Source organism: Ovis canadensis, chromosome 13, assembly GCF_042477335.2.
Source record: "Ovis canadensis isolate MfBH-ARS-UI-01 breed Bighorn chromosome 13, ARS-UI_OviCan_v2, whole genome shotgun sequence".
Lineage (NCBI taxonomy): Eukaryota > Metazoa > Chordata > Mammalia > Artiodactyla > Bovidae > Ovis > Ovis canadensis.
In genome coordinates, this window is record NC_091257.1 from 22,001,224 (window position 1) to 22,018,919 (window position 17,696).

At 47.5% G+C, this 17,696-nt stretch overlaps 1 protein-coding gene across 3 annotated transcripts in view; it reads left to right on the top strand.

Moving 5' to 3' along the window:
- The window catches only part of ISM1 (isthmin 1), a 92,557-nt gene that overhangs the window by 25,537 nt on the left and 49,324 nt on the right, over positions 1-17,696 (top strand). The window contains exon 1 of one of the 3 annotated variants that reach the window (XM_069547118.1): positions 3,490-4,320. The exons of the other annotated variants lie outside the window; for them this stretch is intronic. The gene's annotated coding sequence lies outside the window, so the exon portion shown is untranslated. Of the gene's footprint in view, positions 1-3,489; positions 4,321-17,696 lie in introns of those variants that run through there. 3 annotated transcript variants of the gene reach the window in all.

Here is a 17,696-nt window from a genome sequence, read left to right on the forward strand (position 1 = left end):
GCTTCACAACCGTAGTGTCACGCGGAAGGAGCCAGTCACAAAAGCGTACATGCAAGAAAATTCTGTTAGTGTTACATGGTCAGGAAAAGCTCATCTATGCTGTTGGAACAGAGAAAACACCAGCCACCCTCATTAAGGGGACAGAAGGGGGCATCTGGCTGCTGCTAATATTGTTTCTCGGTCTGAGTGTTGGCTACATGGTTGTGTTCACTTTGAGAAATCTCACTGAGCTGTGTAGTTATAGACATGCATTTCTCTATATGGATATCATCCTTCAGTTAAAAATACAGTAAAGAGGGAATTCCCTGATGGGTCAGTGGTTAGGATTCCATGCCTTCACTGACAAAGGCCCAGGTTTGATCCCGGGCAGGGGAACTAAGATTCTATAAGCTGTGCTGTATAGCTAAAAATAAAAATTAATTAGGTAATTAATTTTAAGAAATACAGTGAAGAAGGCAGCAGGCAGGGTAGACAGTGTAGGAGAGATGGCCTTTTTTCACAGGGAAAGGCGACCGGCAGTCCAGAATCCACTCCCCGTTCTCCTTGGTGTACCCTGCCCTGCAGGCTGCTCTCCGAGTTTTAATGAGTGTGGACTAGTTTCAGCATCAGGGGGGATCCTGCTCTGTCTCCGTGGCCCAGTACTATTGTCATGACATCAAAGACCAACTGCTGGCTGAGATACAGTCCATGTGAAAAGAGTGACCAGCAGATTTACTGCTTGACTTCATCCCCTTTAGATGGAACTGGCCCCATGGTCCCCTTTCAAAGCTCAATTGTGGACATATATCTTCTTTATAGGACACCATGTACAATAAAGCGAGGCAATAACTTAAAATATTTTTAAAAGAATATCTTTGAGAGCACTGCAAGATGGGCATTCCATCACTGTGGTTACGTGGGCTCAAACACTCCTCAGGGTCTAACCATTGGTCTGAGAGCCTTCTATTCAATATGGTGGCTTTTTTTTTTTTTTTTTTTGACTCATCAGGTTATATTTTTATGCTCCAACCCTTTCCCTAGGCTCTGCAAGGTCTTCGGAAAGTCATTAATGAGGGGAGATCTGCCTCAAATGAGAGGGCCACTTCACCCCAAGTCAGGCAAAATGGCAAAGTTCATATCCCATTATTCATTAACTTGTTTAGAGTTATCCTTTATGGAGTCAACATTTTTAAAGGACTGAGGCCAATCTAAGCTCCTGGATTGGTTCTGTGCAGTTCCCCAGTATCCACATGGACCGCATTTCTTTGCATAGCCCTGGTGTGGAAATCTCAGGCAGTTGTTAGCGTTTACAGATGGTAGAGCTGGGCAAGGAAAGAACTGAGTTGTTTTGTATGATTCCCAGAAAATGAAGCACCTTATTCCCTTTCTAAGAGGGAAAATATTCCCTAGCATACTCGTGAAATGACTTATACTGTAAAGGATGTCTTTGGCTTGACTTGGAGTCTTTCTCCAGGTGGCGGAGACTGAGGCATCTGCAATCAACATTACCAGCCTGAATGGAACCATCAATGATTCTTCCAATATGTGATTACTTATTACAGCAGGGAAATCAGTCTGCAGAGGATACAGCATTCTGAAGAGTGGCCAAGTCAGCCCTGGCTTGGAGTGTCCCCTCCTGTTTAATCCATTACTCTTGAAAAGTGCAGCACGCCACACTTGGCTGGAGAAAGAGCCTCTGCCTTCCAGTTTCCTCAGCCGGCGCGCTCAGGCAGACACAGCACCCAGGTGAAGGGGCTGCGACGTTCCTGCTGAGACTTTGACAGAGGCCAACACTCGATTCCAAAGACACCTTGGAAAGGAGATCTCACCTGTAAGCGGGAGTAAGCATCAACTAGAAGATACTGGATATATTCGGAGAGGCTGGGGAATCCCAAGAAAGTGACTGTCATGTTGAACTGCAGGTGGGGGTGATGAGTGAGAGCCAGGCTCCCTGGAAGGCACCCAGTGGCTTGCCCCCCTGAAGAGCCATCCCACGTGGGCGCCACACCACAGGCTTCAGTCTGCGTGTCCTCTGCCCAGTGCGAGGCTCTGGGATAGCCCTGACGTGCATGTCCACACCCTTGGCCTTCCATTTGTTCATAAATTGGGAAAGGGCGGAATAACAGAAGGAAAGTGACCAGGGAACTCAATTACAGAGTGATGTGGCCCCGAGTAAGGGGGACACATGTGCCGTGGGGCCAGGAAGGGCACAATTCATCTTCCTACCATGAACAGAGAATGAGGCTGTAAACACAGGGGAAAACAGAGACAGAATCGTAGCTTCAAAAAGCCACCTTCTAATGAAGGAGACGCATTTTTCCTCTGGTACTGACTGAATGGTTGCTCCAAGATGGCTCAAACCATTAACTCAATTTACTTTACTTGGAGGGCTCCAGGGGGTGTCCATTGTTCTTTCGGGTTGGGGTTCTGCATGCTGCTTAGGATGGCAATGGAAGGAGGGCTGTGGAAACCCGCCAGTGCCATGGAGCCCGCCTGGATGCCGGGAGCTGCCTGAAGGCTACACAGGCTCCCTTTCGAAGAAAAACTCGGTATCCACAAAAGCCCAAGTGTTCCACCTGGAGTGACCTTGGGGGGTTACCAGCGGCTTTCCTCCTGAGACCCAAGGAAAGCCAGATGCTGGCAGGGAATTGCTACAGCCGTGCCCCTGTGCCCGTGTTAATGAGCGTCACTGCACATGGGTGCGTGCATGCCCAGTGACCTGCTCACTGGGCTGAGCATGCTCCTCCGGCTCAGCACCATCCCTGCAGCCACAGAGACGCTCTCTGCTTAGAAGGCAGGCTGCAGATGAAACCCTCGAGTGTCACTGTTGGTGAGAAACCTTGAAAACTGAGTCCCAATGTCTCTTTTTAGACACAAGGGATCAAAACCCCGGAGAACGGAAGGACTTGCCCAGTTCCTTACTACTTATTCCAGGATGACTGACCCTCAAGTCCTGTTTCACAAAGCCCCACAAGCACATTTCTGAGCACCCTAAGAGGTCTCATGGTTTTTCTTTGCCAAAGATAATTGGAGCTGATGCCCATTTCAAGTGCCTCAACCCTGTGATGTTACAGTTGCTGTTTGATTGTCAAGGGGAGTGGAAAGGAAACTAAGTGAACATGAATTGTGTTTCTTATTTCAGAGACTCTCAGGTAGCAGTCAGGTAAATGAAATAACATACATGTAAGTGTAGGACATGACCCACCCACAGAATAAGGGCTCCACAATTCCATTCACCCATTCAGGACTCACATATTGAGTGCCCTTGGTATGCAGGGGTTGCACCAGGTGCTGGAGATTATTAGAGAACAAGCTTCTGTTCCCGGTGGGGGAGAGCAGGTCAGGCAGGTAAAATGACAAATACTGAAGCCTTAAGGTGGGAAAGACTTCAGCTTGACCGAGTGCAGGGAGCCAGCATGAGGAATCCCACCCGTGACAATGAGGGGCAGAAAAGAGACTGAAGGACCGTGTGTAAGGGAGAAGTGGTTTCTGAACTTGTAGAAGAAGGCAGGGCCCTGTAGGTCATGATGAACGATCTGGCTGTTCTTTTGAGATTAACAAGAAAGGAAGCATGAAAGTGACTTTGAGTGATGGCTCTGTATGCTTTGTGGAGAATGGGAAGGAAGGGTACAGACATGTCAAGAGGTTTCATCATAAAGTAATCCAGGCAAGAGAGGAGGGCACATGGGCCAGGATGGAGTGGAGTGGATGGCTAATGCACGGAAGAGACAGTTCTGACACAAAACTAACAGGATTTGCTGATGGACTGGACTTCAGAGTCCCAGATAACTTCTGGTTTTATGGGGGGGGAAGGGGGGCGGGGGCAGTGTATGGTGTCCATGTTGATGGACCTGTATCAGACATGCGACATTTGAGATGTCTGTGGATGTCTAAATGAAGATGATGAACAGGGGAAAGGGTCAGACTGACCAGGAACCGAGTCTGGAACGTCATGACCAAAGTGGTAGAAGGGAAACCAAGGGTTGTGTCACAGAAGCTGAGGGAGGAAAGTGACTTCAAGCAAGAGATCTCGTGTTGAATGCTTCCGTCGGAGCAAAGATAAGGACACGGAGGTGCCAGCGGGGAGCATGACCGTGGCTGGTGCCTCGATGATGCTGTTTCAGAGGTACTATAGGAACAGAGGGAGCCTCTCCTGGATGATGGCACCACCAACCCAGTGGACATGAGTGTGAGCAAGCTCCAGGAGATGGTGAAGGGCAGGGGAGCCTGGCGTGCTGCAGCCCACGGGGTTGCAAAGAGTCGGACACGACTGAGCAACTGAACAACAACTCCCGGATAAACGAGCGTGTGGGAATGAGGAAGTAGAAATGGAATCTAAAAGTAAGTCTTAGAGAAGTTTTGCTGTGAAGGGGGAGCATGCCAATATGGGACTGAAGGAGGAGGTTTTGGTTCATTTGTTTCAAGATTGGAGATACCAGGGCATCTTTGATGCTGATGAGCCTGAGCCAACAGAAAGGGAGAAATTAATGATGCCAGACTGAGAGGCAAGGACTGGGGACTAGATTCCTCGAGAAGGCTAGGCTGTGAGTGTGGGAACTGGGCTCCGATTGAAGCAGGGGTGGTTATCCCCTGAGACAGCTGGGACGAGGGAGACGGTGAGCTACGTATACAGACCTAGTGCTGGGAGCGTGAGCGTCTGAGGGACGACTTCGTCCCCTCAGTGAATATGCAGTGAGGACAGTAAGTGGAAAGTTTGGAGAGAGAAGATACAAAACAGTCCATCTTGAACTTCGGAGAAGGCGAGCTTCTGAGGAAGGGCCAGTGGGCACTGAAACAGCCCTAAGAGCTCATTAGGGGTCTGAGAACATGAATCCAAAGTGCAGCAATGTTTCCATAACCAGGATGCTTTATTTTTTCCCATCACCCATCTGCTTGGCTACTGACCTAAAGAAGTCAAATCCTTGGGTTCAACCAGAACTGAACTTTTGCCGGTGAACAGGTCAGAGGGAGCAAAGTGGGCAAGGAGAGTTGAGGGGCAGGGGTTACAGAGGAATAGTTACAATAATAGAACCTGTGTTGAATAAACAGAAGTAAGAGAAGGCTGAAGGATGGGGAGAAACGTAGTGAGTGCAGATCGCATTGAATTTGAAAACTAGGGAGAAGAGCTGACGGAGGCTCTGGTGTCTCCTCAACAATCTCAGCTCAGAAGGGACACGCATCGCTTCCACTCGCATCAGTCATACTTGCGTCAAGGGGGCTGGAAAATGCATTCTCGTTAGGGCCGGGGCAGGGGGCTGCCTCCGCTGGGGAGCGGTGGGCCCTGTCGTTGGAGGACAGCTGGCCCTCTCTGCCTCATTGCTCATGGTGGCTTCCGCCCGCTGCACTCTGTGCGTGCACCTCCGGGTACCACACTGGGCCCTGTGCGTTCATCAGTTTGCCTTCTTCCTGCCTCACCCCTTGGTTTCCTTATCATGTGACCCATAATGGACCGTTACTTGCCACGCAGCCCACCACCTCTCAAAACACCAGGCCTGCGTCTAAAAAAAGAAAATGCCAGTCCTTCCCCAGCGCCAAAACCCAGGGAAGAAATTAAGCATGTCCAGAATTTGAAAGTCACGTTTATCACCCTTCAGCATCTACTTGCACTGTGAATATTTATCCGGATACTAATCAGCAAACCACAGTTTGGGTAGGACTTGTTATAACCCAGATGATAGGGAAGAAGGACTTAGAAATTCACAATATTCTTGTATTAAGAGTAGCAGGTGCAACTTTCCCTGAATTATTCCAGTGTTTGAAGGAAAGATGGACTTATTTTCTCAACTAGCTGGATAATATGTTTGCTTTAGTGGAATGACAGAAGCCCCAGTGCTCACAGTGTTTGAGAAGAGAAAGTTTATCTATTACCACAACTGCAAAAGAGGTGGCGCTAATCTAGCCACAAGTGAAAGAGAGACACGTTAGCCAGGTTTAGATGGTGACACGTAAGAACAAACACGGGGCATTGCATTGCAGGAGACGCAGGAGACACAGATTCGATTCCTGGGTTGGGAAAACCCCCTAGAGGAGGGCACGGCAACCCACTCCAGTATTCTTGTCTGGAGAATCCCATGGACAGAGGCGCCTGGCAGGCTGCAAAGAGTCGGACACGAGCGAAGCGACTGAGCGCAAGCACAGACACGTGAACAAACACAAGCAGGATACTTTTCTCTTTTCCTTCACTCACAGACAGGAGAGGTAAACTCAGGCACAGGAAAATTTGCCGTAGTCCTGGACTAAATGCAAAGATCCGCTCGCACTTTCAAAGGCTGAAACACCTACGGGAGCAGGAGGGGATTCAGAACAGCTCACCTCTGATTGGCATACAGGTGGCAGTCCCTCAGCACTGAGACAACCACACATCTTGCCTCAGTGTCAGGTTCAAATACAGAGTCTCTGTTTCCACTGCCAAGGAAGATCCATATGCGAAGCTCAGCCTTAGCTGCTAAAAAGCGTGTGATTACTTATTTGTATATAACATATCATCAGGCTCTACAAAGCATGTGGCAAGATGGTTCTGTAATTTCTTTTTCTCACAGCAAGAGGGCAGATGAAAAGAATTTAGCTACAAATAATTATATTTCATACAAAAATAAAAGGTTTTGTATTGAGGTTCATTTCTCAGTTCATAGGCATGAAAATTAACTTTTCTAAATACATCCATAATTCAAACATAAATGAAATATGTTCATAGTGGTCCAGCGGTGATAATGTCACCTTCCACAGGATGAGGTGTAGCAGGTTCGATCCCTGCTCGAGGAACTTAGATCCCACATGCCTTGTAGCCCGAAAATCAAAACATGAAACAGAAGCAATATTGCTACAAATTCAATAAAGACTTTTTAAAAAAGGGTCCACATCAAAAAGTCTTTTTAAAAAACAACAACAAGAAAACACATAAATGAAGAGATAATGAGATTTCTTAACAATCCCTTGGCCAAGTTTTTTAGCTATCATTCGAGTATTTTGGTGCCGCTCATGTGATTTTCCCTGGTGGCTCAGATGGTAAAGAATCTGCCTGCAATGCAGGAGATTTGGGTTTGATCCCTGAGTCAGGGAGATCCCCTGGAGAAAGGAATGGCAACCCACTCCAGTATTCTTGCCTGGAGAATTCGATGGACAGAGGAGTCTGGCAGGCTATAGTCCATGGGCTAGCAAAGAGTCAGACATGACTGAGTGACTAACCCCCATGCCTTTCTGGGATGACTCACTGTATGTTAAAAGGATATGTTCCCATTTTAAGACCCCTAAAAGAAAACACCAATGCAAAATCAAAGGATGGTAAAAGGTGGACAAAGGAAAGGTGTGTTTCACCTACGTGTCAGTTTCAGAAGCATCTGCCTGGCCTGGTGTGTATGGCATTAATTTCCTGCCGTTTTTCTATTGGAATGCCCCCCTGAGTTGCTTGAAGTTGAAAATCAAGTCATGTTTCTTTAATCAGCCCTAGGAAACAGTGAAAGAAAGGGGTGGTGAAGAGATTCCTTTTTATGAAAAGTTTCTAAAATCAACAAAGCCTAGAAGAATGAGTGTGTACAACTTTGGGCCATGAGTCTGGGGTTTTAACTTCAGAGAGCATCTGTTACTCACCATCCCCAGGTCAGTTAAGTATCTTCCTCCCTGTATTATTTGTCTCCTGTTCCAATATTTAGCAGCTTAATATAATCTCAGAATTTCTGTGCATCAGGAAATTGAACACTCTTGGTCCAGGGTCTCTCCTAGCCTGATGCAGTGTATCAGGCAGGGCTGTAGTCATCTCCAGGCATGGCTGGTGGAAGACTGGCTTCCAAGCTGGGTCATTGGCAGGATTCTGTTTTCTCCAGGGCTGTTAACCAGAGGGTGCCCTCAGCTCCTTGCCATGTGGGCTTCTCCATAGAGGGCTTCCCTGGTGGCTCAGAGGTTAAAGCGTCTGCCTGCAATGCAGGAGACCTGGGTTCAATCACTGGGTCGGGAACATCCCCTGGAGAAGGAAACGGCAACCCACTCTCCATGGTGCAGCCCAAATATGGCAGCTGGCTTCATCACAGCCAGAGAGTGTTAGCAAGATGAAACTCGTGGATTTCTGCTACCTAATCACAGTGACTTCTGATCACTTTTGCCTTATTCTGTTTGTTAGAAGCAAGTCACTTGTTCTGTCCAGTACTCAAACGGAGTGAACTGCACAAAGGTGTGAATTCCAGGGGATGGGTTCATATTCCCCGCCATGTGGACATTGCTCCCTGCCCATTTCTGTTGTTCCAGTGGTGACAGTTCCCTTTTGCTCTCCGGTTTGGTGACCTGGGTCTTTCCTTTCCCAATCCTCCTTTTCAAGTCTAGCTTCTCTATTCTCATGCTCTTCAAACTATAGTAAATACTCAACTCCATCTTCTTAAAAATTGTTGCCCTCCTTGCTTAAGAAGCCCAATGGTTCCCCCCATTTCTTACCTCAAAACTGGTATTGAGGGGCTGTGTATCTGGAATTAATCAGCTTTTCTTGCCCTTTGCTTTATAGGCGGAATTTGCAGCCAGATCAGGCTCTTACTAGTCCTTGTGCCCTCCTGTGCACTTTTGCTTCTCTGCTCTGCCCGAAACTGCCTCCTCCCTCTTTCCAGCTGCAAAAATTCTGGACAAACCACAAAAACTTTCCTGTGAGCTGTGGAGGTAGAAATGGGCTCATGTCTGAACCCACTGCATACCCATTAAATGAAGATTACATATGTACAGTTATCTATCTAGTGGTCTAATCTGTGTCTGTACAGTGCACCCCTTTATATAGATATATGTATCCACATGATGGTTATATAATTGTATATATATCAATATACACATAACTGTTTGTATATATATAATTTTATATATATGTAATATGGGCTTCTCAGGTGGTACTAGCAGTAAAGAACCCACCTGCCAATGCTGGAGACGTAAGAGATGCAAGTTAGATTCCTGGGTCAAGAAGATCCCCTGGAGGAGGGTGTGGCAGCCCATGCAAGTATCCTTGCCTGGAGAATCCCATGGACAGAGGAGCCTGGCGGGCTATAGTCCATGGGGCCGCAAAGAGACACAACTGAAGCGACTCAGCACACAATATAATGTAGCCTAATATAATGTACACATCCCTTCCCCACTCTGCCTGCCAAATCAGAGTAAGAGTCTTGAGAACAGGGTGGCAGCTTACTTCTCTTTCCTTTCTCACAGCAGCTACAGTAGCCCTTGGTGTGTAGTACTTGTTCAAAAAAATCTGTACTGTCTTACAGTAATGTGCTTTCCAAAATGCCTTCCCCACATTTGGGGAGTGGATATTGTTATTCTCATTTTATATATGAGGAAACTGAGACCCAGAAGGTTTACTTACATGCTAACAGCAGACAGCAGCAGAGCCCTGACTAAATCCCTGAGTTCTCACAGTGGCCTGGTCTACAAGCAGGAAGTGACCAGTTTGTACTTCTCCATTCATATTTGGTGTTTTTTTTTCTTCTAAATGTAAAACCACCTAATTTGACTTGATTTTTTAATGGTACAATTCACATTCACCAACCCTTGCACTATAATAAATGTCCTACTCTTTGAATTTTTTTCTTAACCACGACAAAGGATGGGATTGAAAAGAGATTTTTTAAAATAAATAAAAGACCCATCAGGGGCTGGAGGGGGGCCTGGATCTGTTCTTATTAACCATTTCAACTTACCCAAAACAAGCAGTGTCAGGAAACATCATGTTGTTAAATGCCACTGTGTGTGTCTATTGCTGTCCCCGACTCACTTCCGACCCTGAGATGAAGGAGCCCATCATGCAGCTTGTAGCCTGCACAGGTCAGGGAGGTTCTAGTGACCCAGGGTCCCTCTGCCAGATGCCTTGGCAGCAATCACAGGCATTTTTGTCAGGAAAGTGGCTTGTGTGTGTGTGTGTGTTGATGTGTGTGTGTGTGCACGAGTATGTGGGAGGAAGAAGGATTTACAAGAGGGACTGAGGCATGAAAGATAATTATTCTTAAAACCCCACTGTTCAGACCTCTGTGGGCAACATTCTGCATCCAAAATGACTTCAGCCAAGTCATCTTTGCACCTGGGAACTGTGAAAAGGATGGAAAGCTTCTAAAGGAGATGAAACTTGACCGCCACAGGAAGTGACTTACAGCCCCAGAGGCTCAGATGTATTGACATAAGGTAGTGAAGTAGGAAAGAATTAGAGTTTTCAAAAAGCAGTCGGCTCTTGGCTTCTCTTTTATCGCAGTGTGATGTGTGTGTCCTAGAATAAAACCCTCTAACCACAGTGCAAAATTGGCTTTCACACAGCAGGCGTGGTTTGAATCCCTTTCTTTTGTGGGTCTAACACTAAGGAAAGTCAGAATTTCCTCTACGACTTTTTCATCATGTGTCAGTATTGTGGTTTCCAGACACTGTATGGGTCTGATTTTCCCAGTTGCAGGGGGGCACCGTGCTGCCTATGGCAGTGACTGAAAGTGTTGGAGGAATTATCTATCTGGATAAGTCCTAGGAATTATCTAGGCATTATCCAGGCGGTGACCTGGAGACTGAGGCACAGTGGCTGCCCAGTTCATGTTAGAATCTTTATTTTGTGCATGAATCATCAGAAAGCTTTATTCTCTAGCATTTCCTCACTCCGTTCTGCTTCAAGAATATTTCTTTCTGCTACACTTGAATTAGGGGCCTGATGTCCAGTGAGTGCCTGCATGCTAAGTCCCTTCAGATGTGTCCAACTCTGTGAGACCCAATCAACTGTAGTCCACAAGGCTCCTCTGTCTGTGAGATTCTCCAGGCGAGAATACTGGAGTGGGCTACCATGCCCTCCTCCAGGGGATCTTCCTGACCCAGGGATCAAACCTGCATCTCTTATGTCTCCTGCATTGGCAGGCAGCCTGTTTACCCCCAGCGCCACCTGGGAAGCCGCTGATGTCCAGTAGCTGGTGATTATCCAAAAAGCAGAGCATGAGCTCTGTGTATAGCTGTGAGCTGACTCACGTGGCCATGACTAACTAGAAAATTTCATATAATTTTGACAAGTGGGTCGATCGTTTATCTTAATAGATGTCTACACATCACTGGAAGCTTTTTTTTTTTTTCCTGTTACCTTTTGCCTGGCACATTATTTCCTGGTCTAGCATCTCAAGTTGATCGAAAGTATGCTCCATCACTTCCCAGCAGGTGACTTCAAAATACACGAGACTGGGACTTCCCCGGCAGTCCGGTGGTTGAGACTTTGCCTTCCAGTGCAGGAGGTTGGGGTTCAATCCTTGGTTGGGGAGCTAAGATTCCACATGCCTTGAAGCCAAAATAAACAAAATATAAAACAGAAACAATATTGTAATAAATTCAATAAAGACTTGAAAAATGATCCACATTAAAAAAAAAATACATGAGACCATTGACCTTCACTCCTGGAGCTGGTTCCTGTAACACTATAATTTCTGCCACTGTGCCCCTGTTCCCTGGGTAATCTTGTTTTCTCTCTCAGCCCACCTCTTTCCCCTTCCTTCACCTGATCCCAGAGTTAGAGGAACAATTTCTGATATCCTAAAGGGATGTCACATGATGACTTCTGATGCCATCTCTTTGATCCCGCAAGATGTTTCCCTGTTTTGCATTACCAGCTGTTTGGGAGGAAAAGAAAAAAAAAACTGTGGAATATATATATTTTCATCTATAAAGCATAGCACCAGCTTTGAATTTTAATGTTAAGATGCAAATGAAAAGCAGGCTAAAAGTATATGATGTCAGGAAGACAGTTGATAAACCTGAAAATGGTAGAAAACCTTGTTATCTCTTAATCTGCTTGTATAGGAGAAAAAGCTATTTACTTTTGGGTGAGATTGACTTAATGCTGTGGGCCAAACTCTGGCCTCAAGTCCATGTGGTCAGCCCATGAGCCCTGGAAAGAATCTGGCTTTGCTTTTATCCAAATATTAGTCATTGCTGAGTAGAATTTTTAGGATGATTTTTTTTAAAAAAAAGATCAATAAAATAAGGCACAAAGACTTGGAAGAAAAGTCAGCTCGTACATGGAACTGGGTCCCTAAGACTAGTCCACTCTCCCAGCAACTGAGAGGGAGCGGAACAGGCTGAGTGGGGACCAGCAGAGAGTCAGCCCGTTTCACAGATGTACCAGGACTTAGGAATGGGTGCAGCCAGCGTGAGCCTACTGCCTAGTGATCCCCCATCCCTGCCTCTGCCCCCTAAACTGCTGCCACAAGGCTAGACGTGAAGCCAAAGCAGGCCATGCCAAATGGCATGCAGAGGGACCACACGGAGCCCATTTTTCTTCTGCAAAGCAGTGATGTGTTCCAGGCAAAAACCCAATCTGGGATGTTTTGGCCCAAAGGAAACATTTACAACCAAATTATACACCTTGGAGAATAAATGAGCTTTCATTTTGGAAGGAAATCCTGCCAGGCTCTTTATTATTTGCACCACAATCATAAAGTTGGTTTTAATCTCTATAGTGGAATGCTGCTGAGTTGGCCAACTGGCAGGCCCCGGCGGTTTGAGTGGGCACCACTTCATCCTCAAGAAGATGCGACGGGAAGCGGGGACACAGCCTCCTCCTCCTCCTGGAGCTTTTTTCTCGAGACCCATCATTCGCTTTGTTTTGTGTGTGTTCATTGCAACTTCAAAGCAGACTCCACTTTTCTTTCTCTTTTCCTTTATTCTCATTTTTAAAAATTCTTGGAGCCTTCCAGAAAAAAAAAAAAAAGACTTAATGTAATGTTTCCTTTCTAAATTGATGAAAATCCAGGAGTAGGTCCAAGAAAGTCTATAATGGATTTCCATTGATTGCTTGGAGGGGAACTGAGTATCAAAGCTCAGAGAGAACAGAAGGGAAGGGCTTAAGAGGCAAGTTCTCTTTTTCAACCTTAACAAAGATGTTGGGTGATTTAAACCTGCTGGGTGTCTGCTTCCAGGACTCATGCCGTGAAATGACCTTATCGATATGGCAACCAGAGGGCTTAGGGCTTCTGGGATGGCCTGGCTTTCGAATATATTATACTATTATCATATCAGGTGTGAGGTCATGTATCCATGCAGTCCTTCTGGGCTTGTGGAGTTTCACAAGCTGAGCAGGAGCCGCTGGGGTGAGCCAAGGGCCAGGCTTCCACGCTCACTGAGCAGGCCAATCCTGGCAAGTCAGCTAAAAATCCTATGTGGTTCCCAAACTTTGCTATACATCAGAACCCCTAGGGGTCTTTTAAAAGTACTAGTACCTGGATCCTACCCAGACACCCTGATTTAAATGGCATGCAGCATGACCTGGAAATCAGGAAGTGAGCAAAGTTTGGGAACCCCTGCTGGAGTCTATAAATCCCATGAGGGCAAGGACTGTCCATTGTATTCCCAGCACTCGGCATGGAGTCATTGGCGCTCAGGAATTACATGAGTAAATGAGTAAATGAATAAGAATACTGACGCTCATCTGCCCACACACCATTAAAATGAATCCCAGTGAATGAGGTGATTTCAGCACCTAAATATTTGGGGTGACTGAGGGTGGAAGGTGCTGAAGTTCAAGGAAGACCTTGCCCCCATCCATTTCACCCTCTGCTTCTCCCTGCTTACAGCATCCCGAGAATGACTGTATAACCTCTTCATGGACCACTTTTCATTTTTGCGACCTCACAGGGGTAGGATCATTGATGCCTTTGTGTCTTTCATAGGTCAGGAATTTATACCTGAGCTCCCTGCTACCTGAATTTCCCTGTCCCTCGCCTGTAATGCTTTAATCATCCAGAGATAGATCCGCACAGGCCTTTGGCAGCCAGGACGTGGGGGCACCCTGCACCCCGCAGTTGGCCACTCTGCACTTGTTCTCTTGTCTGACGCTCGGGTTTTCCACGTCCCCCTCCTGCAGATGCCGAATGCTGGCAGCGGATGAATCAGCTTTTATTGTAACAGTGTTTATGGAGACTGTCAGTTCTTAACCTTAAAACTGAACCATGCTGTTTGTATTTTTCCAAGCGACGGAGAGTGTGAAGGAATAATGAGAGCGGAGCGTGAAGAGATCAAACGTGCGCCGGGGAATCTTTGTTCAAGACCTGGAATGGGCGAAATTCCACTCGGGTCAGGGGCAAGGATCCCGACTGGGATCTTCTACTCCACGAGCTTGAGGCCTGAGATCATGGTCTGGCAGAGAGAGAGCGAGGTGCGCGGGAGGCAGGGAACGCGGACCGGGCACAAGATGCTTCCTCTCTCTTTGGAAAAGCTAGAAACTATTTCCTTTGGTCAGAGCGGGAGCAGACCCACTTGTAACAAACTGTCTCCTGACCCTTTAGAGCCTGCCTTCAAACTCAGGGTTTTGAAAGAAGCCATTCATAAGCCCGTGTAATGGGCTTGGAGAAAGTTGGAGAACTTTCTGCCGACTGTGTGCCTTTTCTGTAGGCTCTGGGGAGGGTGTTTATAGCTCTCAGTGACTGAATCCCCAAGGATTTGGTGAAAAAAAAACGGGTTTAGCCGTATCTAGAAACCAGTCCTTCTACGTGCAGCGGTGTGGAGTGGGGGGGAGAGAGTCGGCCTTAAAGCAGACACGTGGTGTCGTCACGGAAGAGAAATAGATTTGTTAGCTGAGTGGAGCTCTGCTTGCTAGTGAGCCTTGCCAGTTGGGGCCTGCGAGGCTTGTTGGAAGAGTGTTTTTGTGGGGTGGATTCCTGGCAGCAGTGGGTGCTGCCTACGGAGACTGCAGACCCCCAAGATGAAGGCATCCATCAGGCTTCTGTTTTCTGGAAGGTCTCCCTGAAGAATCAGAAGCAGGTGTGCAAGCTGGTGAACCAAAGCTTGTTCTTCCAGAAGGATCATTTGGCTTCGATGGTGACTGCTGTGTGTGTGTAGGGGACGGATAGATCTTGCTTCTTCAGCTTCACCCATGAGTCATTGCTTAAATCTCCTGGAAAACTGCAGGTTAGGAGTTGCACAGTCTCCAACTGATCCTTGCAGATGGATTTTCAGTGGCGGGGCTTGGGGACACCATGGAGCACTCAGGTGAAAGAGACTCCGTTTGCAAACCCAGCATCTCTCTTCCACGTATTTCATAAGCTGATGGACAATTTCTATTACGCCTGCTTGGGGCCCCCCTTCTGGGCCTTGTTTAATCCTCTGCAGGCACTCTGAGCTGGAAAAGTTTACCCAGTCGCCCATCTGGACACAAGCCTGTCCCTCCCCATGGACCTGTTCAAAGACGAGCCCACACAGAGTGGGGGAGAGAAATCAGCTGGAAAAGCTCCGCGGCCCCACTTGGGGCCTGGCTGCCCAAGCGAGCGGGAGAGGCAGGGGCCCAGGGAGGCTGGGGCACGCGGGCCGCGAGTCTCGTCGTTCAGGGTGCTCCCAGTCTTCCGGGTTTCATCTCCTCAGCCCCTCTGTCCATGGTGAGTGTCACTTGACTCAGGAACCCAGAAGGCGAGGGGTCTGCCCTTCTCCTCACGGTGTTCTCATTGTGGGGAGATCCCTGGCTGCTCAGAGGGTCTCCCCAGGCTGAACTGGAGCTGGGGTGCCTTTACTATTTCCCTGATCACATCTCCCTTAAGAAAAGTGCACCAGCCCTTTGAGAGTCCATCATTTTCTGGACCTCATTTCTTGTGCTAAAGTGACCCCAGGAGAACAGCTCCTAACTGCAGCTCAGTCACCCACTCCTCATCTTACCTATGTTTGTGCTGAGTTTCTCAGACGTTGGCCTGCATCAGGAACACAGGGAGGGCTTGTTAAAACACAGGCTACTGGGCCCCACCCCAGAAACTCAGATTCTGCAGGGTGACAGTGGGGCCTGAGAATCGGCATTTTGAACAAGCTCCCAGATTGTGCCAGTCTGAGGACCACACTTTGAGAACCTGTAGGTCAAAGTGATAACCACATTATTACCAGCTTTTCTCTGAGCTTGGTTGGGAAAGAGTGGGCTATTTAGGATATTTTAAAATTAAAGTAAAAATTAAAACAGAAATTACTATTGAAGCACACATATCCATATGCATGCGTGCTCAGTCACTCAGTCACGTCCAACTCTTTGTGACCCATCAGCTGTAGCCTGCCAGGCTCCTCTGTCCATGGGATTTCCCAGGCAATAATACTGGAGTGGGTTGCCATGTCCTCTTCCAGGGGACCATCCCGACCCAGGGATCAAATCCAGGTCTCCTGCATTTTTTGCATTGCAAATGGATTCCTTACCCCTGAGCCACCAGGGAAACACATATATCCATATGTGTATATATATTAAATAAATAGTTTTTACGTTTATATACACATATATGTTTATACACACAAATATATATTTATATACACTTAGGACTTCCCTGGTGGCTTAGAGGGTAAAGCATCTGCCTGCAATGCAGGAGACCCGGCTTCAATCCCTGGGTCGGGAAGATCCCCTGGAGAAGGAAATTGCAACCAACTCCAGTATTCTTGGCTGGAAAATCCCATGGACAGAGGAGCCTGGTAGGCTACAGTCCATGGGGCCACAAAGAGTCGGACACGACTGAGCAACTTCATTCATTCATTCATGTACATATAAGTCTGTGCATTGATGAATCAGTATGTGTAAGGATATACATTGATACAGTCTTAGAACTATTTGACATTGAAGAGAAGCAAATTCAGAAAGTGTTCAGGGTCAGAAGTGAATTCCAAAGAACAGCATCCCTGGGACCCTGTGCTTCCTCCTTCCCCATCTCCTTTCTGCCCCTCCCAGCCCTCCCCACGCCCCTTGCTTCCCAACCCTGCACTCCCCAGAGGCTCCTCCAGGGCAGCTCCTCGCCACACTGACTGGGTGTGGAGCAGTGAATCAGTCCCACCCAGACGGCTGTCCCGGTTGGCACCCCCGGCACAGTTTTCCACAGACTTGGGGGCTGGTGACCATACCAAGACATGTGGTTGTTAGGCCAGTAGAGACCACGCCAAGAACCAAGACAGAGAGACCTTCCTCACCCCCACGCCCCAGGACCCAGCTGTAGTTTCAGCCACGCAGGGTGAGGAAAGCGTGCCTAGCCTATCAGACTTTAAAATCCTGCTTGTCCACGTAGTCATGCATGCATGCATCCATCCAGATGGCAGCAGTGAGGTCCTACCACGTGCCAGGCTCTGGGCTAAGTGCCCAGACACAGAAGCGACACCACAGACAGAAGCCCCATTTCAAGGAGCTGATGCTCTGATGGGGGCCGACAACAGACTATATAGGACAGTTTTGTTTGTATATGGAATAGTCTTGTCTTGTGGCTGAGAGTATGAAGGGTATACGCGGAGTGATGGAAGGGAACTTTCTTGGGGGAGGGACAGTCCTTGATGATTGCAGAAGTCCTCCATCTCTGGAGGTGATATTGAAGCTGAGATTTGAAAGGCAGAGAGTGACAGTGGTAGCCTGGACTAGGACAATGGCAGAGGAATTTTAGAAATAGCCAAAATACTCAGCGGCCAAAGAATCCACCTGCTATGCAGGAGACACAGGAGACGCGAGTTCAGTCCCTGAGTTGGGAAGATCCTAGAGGAGGAAACAGTGATCCACTCCAGTGTTCTTGCCTGAAAAATCCCATGGACAGAGGAGCCTGGTGGGCTACAGTCCATGGGGTCACAAAGAGTCAGGTGAAACGGAAGAGCGACTGAGCACCCAAAGATAAGATAGGTCTATGAAATAAAGCCTGATTTGGGGGGGGGGGGGGCTTCCCGGATAGCTCAGTTGGTAAAGAATCTGCCTGTAATGCAGGAGACCCTGGTTCAATTCCTGAGCCAGGAAGATCCCCTGGAGAAGGGATAGG